The sequence below is a fragment of the Anabrus simplex genome, chromosome 1 (assembly GCF_040414725.1).
Source record: "Anabrus simplex isolate iqAnaSimp1 chromosome 1, ASM4041472v1, whole genome shotgun sequence".
Classification (NCBI taxonomy): domain Eukaryota; kingdom Metazoa; phylum Arthropoda; class Insecta; order Orthoptera; family Tettigoniidae; genus Anabrus; species Anabrus simplex.
The window spans coordinates 1,669,744,246-1,669,752,563 of NC_090265.1; the positions used below are offsets into that span (position 1 = coordinate 1,669,744,246).

Sequence of the window (8,318 nt, forward strand, 5' to 3'; positions counted from 1 at the left end):
GAAGTGGTGTTCCCAATCCGCGCTCAGAGGTAAGCGACTCTGGACTATCTGACACGTCGCCGTTCCCAAATTTGACAACAGCATAGTTCTCCTCACCCACTTACTTTAGAGGCCGCAGGTTTAGGTGTGAATACAATAAAATATCTTCATTGAGGTAATCACATTTAGAAGGTCGTTAATAAAGGCTTTTATATGGTAAGGAGGTAGTAGTAATAATCTAAAGAAGAGGGAGTATCCCTGGTTATGGTTCCAGTTTATGAGACGTTCACCAGGATTACTTGATTCAAGAACTTGAAATGATTCAAAAGAGAACAGCACGATTTGTTCATGGTGATTTCCAATAAAACAGTAGCGTTACGAAAATGTTGCAAACTTTAACTGGGAAGAATTGGGAGTAAGGAGACGAGCTACTCGGGTAAGTGGTATTTTCCAACCTGGAAAAATGGCGTATAATGAGATTAGTAGAAGAATACACTTGAACGGAGCTTTTAAATATCATTACAGTGAAGATAATGTTGGAATTCAATAGAATCAGTTGACGCAAATATTATTTTAACCCTAGGACTACTGCAGGTTTTTCTGTCAAATGCTGCAGTTATTTTTCTCAACATACACCATGAAAATAAAATCATGCCTGTAATCCCATATTAATCCTAATTAATCCATATTATATTGAACCCGACAGGGGCATGATCCAAGGAGCTTTGGTTGATATTGATCTCTGTAATTACGCACGCAATGCTATTTAAGGGAAAGAATGCTGAAACCGATTAATATTCATATCATTAATAGAGGTCATGCCGCAACTAATTAATATTCATATCATTGAGATAGATAAATTGTGTCCTTTAAAAATTATTCTACGAGATTTCTTTGTCTGCAACATATTGCGCAGTATTGTCCTTTGTGTGGCGGTGGCCCGCAGATGAAGCCAAGCCAAATTAGACGCGGGAGGGGTTAAGAATGGGGATTCCCCGTGGCATCACTCGAGAGAAGTCATCCCTCCTCAAGACTCACAGAATGAGGGGAAACCAACTTTTTCGAAACGAAATATAGGAGCCATCTTGGATTCGGACTAGCCAACTTAATTACCTACGATCTAGAAAATTAATGGAACTCGAATTATGGGGTCGTCTCCCGATTTAAAAGGGATAAATGTCGCTGGGACATTTATTTAGAGTGTTTAATGTCCTTTTTCGTGATAACTTTCAAAAGAAGAAAGAATACTGTGCGGTTTCTGCGTGGAAAAGTACTGGGCCATCTGTTTATTCTCACGACACCTCCTCGAGAAAGGGAGTTCACCACGCAGGGTGGGGGAAGCAGGAGAGATTTTAATTAATTTAAGGAGATTCACCGAAGGAAAGTGAGTGGTTATGTCTCAATCGCATCAACTAAATACTGGTCACAGATTAACCGTACTATTATACCTCGAGTACGCCGGGAATAGGCGCTACGCAAATTAGTGGAAGGGGTATCGCTCCCTTGTAAAAACTACTGCAGTAAGGGACAAGCGTCATTCAGGGCTAGCGGCTCATCGACGGCGAAGCTATGCTCGGTTAAACCCTCGTTAATTCTTTGTTCAAGTGAAGTTAACTCCTATTTTAAGTGAAATAATACAATTCGCATAAACAATGTATAGTTTTGATCTCTGTGACGCCAGTGTTAACTTTTTAGAAAACCGTGATGTGTAAAGTAATATTATTATCATTACTATAGTATAATAATCTGACGTAGCAGCAGACTGAATAGGAAAACCGAGAGATAGACGAGATTCGGTACTGAACCGCGGATTACGTAGTCGCTTACGAGATCGTGACCGGACGTTCACATTGAACGCTGTTAACCGGAGTGTGAATTAAATAGTGACGTTGTGTGTGTACAGGATTAACTGCCAGTGGCTCCACCAGCATCGAACAATGGATCTTCAACTTCAAGATGGAATGGAAATGAAAGTAATCACCGTGGTGCCCATGGAGGAGGAGTAAGCTCAGGATGGACCTCCTGAGTTGACGAAGGTGTCATCATGTGATAGAGATGAGTACAAAGTCTTATTATCTGGCATGCATAGAGGGGATGGGAATATTTATTGTAAACTGACGCTATAAGAGATTAAAGATGCAGTCCTGTTGAAATAGAGCGCCGGAATGGGCGCGTAGTTATTAATTCTTAGTTTAGGAAACCGGCGACAGGTCTGAGTAATTGATTGTAAATAATGTAGGGAATATAATACTTTAGCTTTTCATGGGATAGAGATTTATTCAGTTATTTCTTTCTTGGGAGATTTTGTTTGATTATTTGCGTCAGAAGACCAGGAGTAATTAGTTTAGGGGAGTGCAGTGAGAGTAGTTATTAGAGTAATCATTAATTTGATAAGTGTATGGCAAGTAAAACGGTAAGTACTACAGTGCGTAAGGCACGTAACTACGAGGCTCAGCGGTCGAACTGACAGCCAAAGAAGAACTCCACCCTTTGAAATACTTAGATAGGAAGTGATAAGATTAAATTGATTATGTGATTAAATTTACCAGGAAGTGATCATAATGCGTGTGTCAAATATCAATCCGTGTGAATATTAAGTAATTAATGAATGTATTGCCGTGTGACGATAAAATAGCCACGTACTGACCATCGATTAATTAGCAGTTAGTAATCAGATGTTAATTGCCGAGCGAGCACTTAATTGTGTTGTAATTGCTGAATAGATTCCGCACGATGACCATGTATAAGTAATGTAGCGGGTAAGCCATGTAGGACGGCAGGAATAATAATAATAATAATAACAATCGGGCAAAGATTACCATTGTAATACCGGGGTCGCGTTGTGAATGTGACGTGATACTGTTGGGTAAATATGTGTTGAATTCGAGGTGATTTGCGCGAGTGTTTTAGACCTCGGTTTATTGTAGACTTGCTTCTTAGTGGAGTGGTCTTGCGTCCTTTTGAAAAGGAAATGTTACGCCTGTTAATGGTGGGTTGTCGACCGCGTGTGGAATGGGGAGCATTTCGTCTGACCTTGCTCCAGTTGTGTTTCCTTTCTTTTTTTTTTGTTTGGGGTGTCCCGTAAGCTGAGGAAGGAAGGACATTGCTGTTAAAGAGAAGTTGGCTTCTTTGAACGGCGAAATAATGTGATTTACCTAACACGGCAGAGCAGTGTAATAATTAACAAGCGACCCGGCCGATAATGATAATGTTTGCCAATGAATCATTGTTAATTGTTCGAGTATAATACAGATATGGATTATAGGACCCTGCCTTCATCGCAAGAGGTTGTCAGTTCGATGCTCAACGTAGGCATTGGAGGCCTACAGCGTCAGAAGAAAGATCAAAGTGCCTTTTACGTATTTTGTTGCATATCATGTATCATTTATGTGTTCTTTATGTCATGTGTGGTTGTACATAATGCCAGTGGTGGTTCTGTGCATCAGCTTGGCGATGTCTATAATAGCGAGGGTCGGTTCGAACCCAGGTGTTGTATCATATGTGTGTATTTTTTTTCTCTTACGTCATTTCATTGGGAAATCTAGGTCTTCGTTAGAATAGGGATTGCTCAGACGTGTTGTCGGGTGCATGTTAGTTTTATGTGCTAGTGATAATATAGCCTCAGTGTTATGATAAAATTTCCATTCGCTACGTGTCACGATACACCGCTTCGCGATAAACGTACTCATTTCTATCAAGCCTAACGAACACATGTTCACATAACAAAACCAGAACAAACATTTATAAATTTTAATGTAATTCGTTAGTGTTATTTAATGCGCCATTTCCCATCATCATTAAGGTTGAATAAACCGGTTTGTGAGTTAAATATTCTAATTCGAATGTGTTCTCATTTTAGTTATGTATGCCCCGCTTCTCCTCCCCTGTACGCCTTTAAGTTTACTTTAGTTCAGCGCCTATTTATTTCATACTTCTTTACCCATGTGCGACCCTGTAGATTCCATGCCGGTGCCATTTAGGGAGGGGGCGGGTGCAATATACCAATAGAAAGCTAAGAGACTGATCTAAATGAAGATAATACATGTAACGAAAAATTTTTCCACGATTTCTAACTATCGTAAAATGAAATTTAAATTTTTTTGACAAAGGAAACTGTTGAAATATTTTGCTCAAATAAAGCAATTTGTGATAGATAATTTATTTCTGAAACATGATATTCTGAAACGAACAAGTATTTCTTAAGTATTCCTCCACACTTATCCACTTTTCATTTCGTTTGCAAAATAAAACTCAAATTTTCTTCGAAACAAATTTTGAGTTCTTTTCACGAATTTCGAACCTACAGCTTATCTTAGTTTTCTTAGGTCAATTTCTTCTTTCCTGTGTTATGATCAAATTCCTTATAACAATCTGCAAAAATATCAACAGTTCACACTTATCCCTTCGCTGGTTTCTTCAAATATTGACGTACTACCAATAATAACATAACCTGCACCGACTTGAACATCATTCCGGTTATCGGAAATTCCCATTACTTCCGAGGCATCTTGTACTTCGCTGTCACTTTCACTATTTTCAGGAATAATTTTCTCGTCGGAATTAAAACAATAACCACTGTCACCATCAGTATTATCACTAAGATCTTCGAAAATCGAGCGCTTGATTTCAGAATCGTCAACAAAGCTTGCTGCCATCTTGATTCTAAGAACATGTGAAAGTACTTTCACTTCTACAGCTAAATAAACTTGTCCAGACCGATGTTTGAGTTTCAAAGACTTTCAATATTGAAGATAAAAGTATAAGTATTCAGCTGGTATCTATATTATTGCCATCTGTGACCAATTATAAACCCACGCGGAAGAACGACACCGTCTCTTAGAAGGACGGTCCGCAGTTCTAGGGTTAAAGGAAGAGTAATTAGGAATAGGAAAATTGTTGGATAAATTACCAACTTCTTTTAAATATTTTAAGGAAAAGTAAACAAGTACTGCGCGCATTGGCCGCGTCCGCGTGCATTCATGCGCTGCTGCTATAGAGCCACGGTCTGCATTTGGGAGACGAGTGCATTCGAACCCTTCCGTCGGCTGTCCTGAGTATGTTTTTCTGCGGTTTTCCTCACTTGTATACTTCCAGGCGAATGCCGGGACAGTTCCTATTCATAAGCCACCGTCTATTTCTTCCAACTCCTTTCCCAGTTTCATCCACCATCGTTAATTTCATTTTGATTAGGTCCTCAACTGAGGATGGTGCCAGCCGTAGAAACATCGAATATAATTTCATTTCACCTCATCGCCGACTCCGTGTCATGAAGAGAGATAAATGGTTAGACACACTGTACCGTATGTAAACAAGTAACAGGGAATCTGCCAACCGAGCGACAACGCTTTACTTTCTGCCATGTAAGCGCATACACTAAGACCCCTGTTGATTAGGACACTGGTGGCGCCACCAGAAACTGGTGTCCGGTTGGTGGACTAGCCCGGCAACCGTTCGAGACACCAAGAGAGTCTCGGGACACCCGCCAGGCATTGGTTCAGATGTAGCCTATCATACGTTAAGAACGCGGATTGCTCTTATGGACCTACAAGGAGTGAACCCCCTCTGAAACACCCACAATTCCTCATGATTAAGGAATATTATGCTGTAAATGTCACCGAATGAGTGTGCTGCCTTAGGCACCTGACACATTTATAAAACACTACTTACACACTGACACCACACACACACACACACACACACACACACAGACAGTTAAGCAACATTGGGAGTGGTCACCCACTGGATGGGTGACCAGAACACGCACGCACACACAAATTCACTGCAACACGAAATCAATCAATATACTGAAAATCTAAAACACAACAGATAAATTACTTATATTAACAAAATACACAACAGAAAACAAACACAATAGGCCGACAGAGGAGCGCGGAATAGCGCAACGGTACCGGCACAGCACAAACATCTATCCCTTTATAATGTAATAAAATGTAATAATGTCATAAAAATGATGAGGCATTTTGCCAGTGAGTTATTAAAAACTACGTAACATTTCCTTTTTCATATATTTGCAGGGAGCAAGCACAATGGCGGAAGAGTCATTGCTTTGTTGCCTTCGTTCATTTTCCTCCTGTGTTGCTCTGGTACAAGCCTCGTGTAGTCCCTCACTCTGTGAACCGCCGGCAGCTAACTTCTGTAGTGAAGTCATCTACAGTATTTATTTTTGCGTGTGATTTTAGGCTTTAAATCAGTGAGTAATTGTCTTGTGTTGAGTTAGATAAGTCTTCGTGTGTGATTTTTTCTTTAACACTACTGTGATCTTTTGTCGAGTCATCTACAGTATTTGTTTGCAGTGGCTGTTTTCTAGCCTTTATATCAGTACGTACTTGTCTTTTGTTGAGTGAGTGTTATGTGATTAGCCTACGGGTGCGATTTCTTTCTTTTAACATTAATACAGTGATTTATTTGTGTTATGGCTGAGAACGTTACGATACGACAGCACAGTAGTACCCCGCGTTGCCTGGAGAATTGTATTAAATGCAATTAATATATCTTTCACCCCTCGAGCCCATAAAAATTATTTGTCTATTTCCTCCCCCAATTTGCCGTAAACTTCTTTTATGTGTTTTAGTTCACCTATAATTCTGTACAATCAAAAAATGGGTCCTGTAAGCCCCCCTTCCTTTAAGTGCATAAAAATAATTTTCTCCTCAGTTTCTTCCGCGTTTTGTCTTGAACTTAAATACTGAATTTCACATATTTATGTACCGCCAATTTCCCGTGATGGTCTTGAGCAGAGCCGTTCGATACGACAACCCTGTTGTCATAAGATCAATACTGTTTTCTTAACATGGAATGACCTACAGTACACTGGTGGAGCGCCACATGGTTGTGACCCATTCCCCCCTCCATACTAGCTTTCTCACCAGTCACTTCCACTCTATTCAATATTGTGCTCATGATGACTGAGAGAAACGTAATGAAGTAGAATAGTGATGCGGATAAGATGAAAGAGTTTACTAACTTAATAGAAACGCAAGTGAATATTAGCCAAAGATGAAAAATACCCAGTAATCTGGAGCAATGCAACCGACGTGTACAGTGATGGAAATGCTAAAATAAAAGCGTGGAACGCAATGATGGTGTATTACTTACCCGATTTTGAGGACAGGGATGTTGTTGACAAGAACATTTTAGGAATAATTAATTTCACAAAACAGAATCCTGACTTGAGAGCAACGAATTTCAATTCTGAATAAATTTCTATAAACGTAAGTGTTTCATTTTCTTCTTCTCCTTCTTTTCTAATGGCGCCTCTGAATATTAGTTCTTAATTAGCGTCGTCCTCTATGATCTTTTGCTACGAAAGGGAACTGAGCCAACAGCACGTGGTTTTCCCAAGCGGTCACCCATCCACGTACTGACCACGCCCAATGTTGCTTAACTGCAGTGATCGAACGAGAACCGGTGTATTCAATATGGTATGGCCGTTAGCTGCTTCATTTAGAAATCAACAAAGTCACGTTATAAACAAACGACATCTTTTCAAATGGACCTATACATGATTTCTGGTGGCGAAACCAGTGTCCTAGTATAATAGAGGCCTCTCTTTCTCCCCTGTTAATTCTGAAGGTGGTGATTTATAGTGATTTTCTAACTGTTGGGTTAGATTCATTGTCGCTAACCATACAGTTTAGGGACCCTAGTTCCCGATACGGCGTCTTACAGTTACTGTTAATCTCGCATGTTGGCACTGTGTAGGCATGATTTTTTTGTGACTTGCGAGATTATAACTACTGCTACTGCCCTATTGTGAAAATCACTAGTGTTGCATTTGCGGGTATAAGTAAAGATATTTTCTTTTTCTGTAGGATTATAAATCTGTTCGGGCAATGAAAGGTAAGTAGAAGTGTGGCAACTTCGAATAATGCATTTAGTAACGTAGCTGGTAATGACGAACACGACATTTTATAACACGGTATTATTTCGTCCAATTAGTATGTACAGAATTCAGTTAGGATGTATAGTGTAAGCAGCAAGAAAAATCTGCGAGATCACCTCCGAAAAGGACAGCAACGTTACCTCTTTTATAAAGATCAATTTAGTTGAAATGGAAGAATTTGCGCCGGCCCCGTGCTGTAGGGGTAGCGTGCCTGCCTCTTACCCCGAGGCGCCGGGTTCAATTCCCGGCCAGGTCAGGGATTTTTACGTGGACCTGAGGGCTGGTTGGAGGTCCACCCATCCTATCTGATTAGAAGTGAGGAGCTATCTAACGGTGAGATAGCGGCCCCGGTCTAGAAAGCCAAGAATAGCGACTGAGAGGATTCGTTGTGCTGACTACACAATACCTCGTAATCTACACGCCTTCGGGCTGAGCA

The 8,318-nt window shown here is 40.3% G+C and overlaps 1 non-coding gene across 1 annotated transcript; it reads right to left on the reverse strand.

Annotated features, from left to right (window-relative positions):
* Positions 1-7,316: 7,316 nt before the first annotated feature.
* Positions 7,317-7,435, reverse strand: LOC137497217 (5S ribosomal RNA). The gene has a single exon (XR_011017739.1). It is a non-coding gene; the product is annotated as a 5S ribosomal RNA (ribosomal RNA).
* Positions 7,436-8,318: the final 883 nt, after the last annotated feature.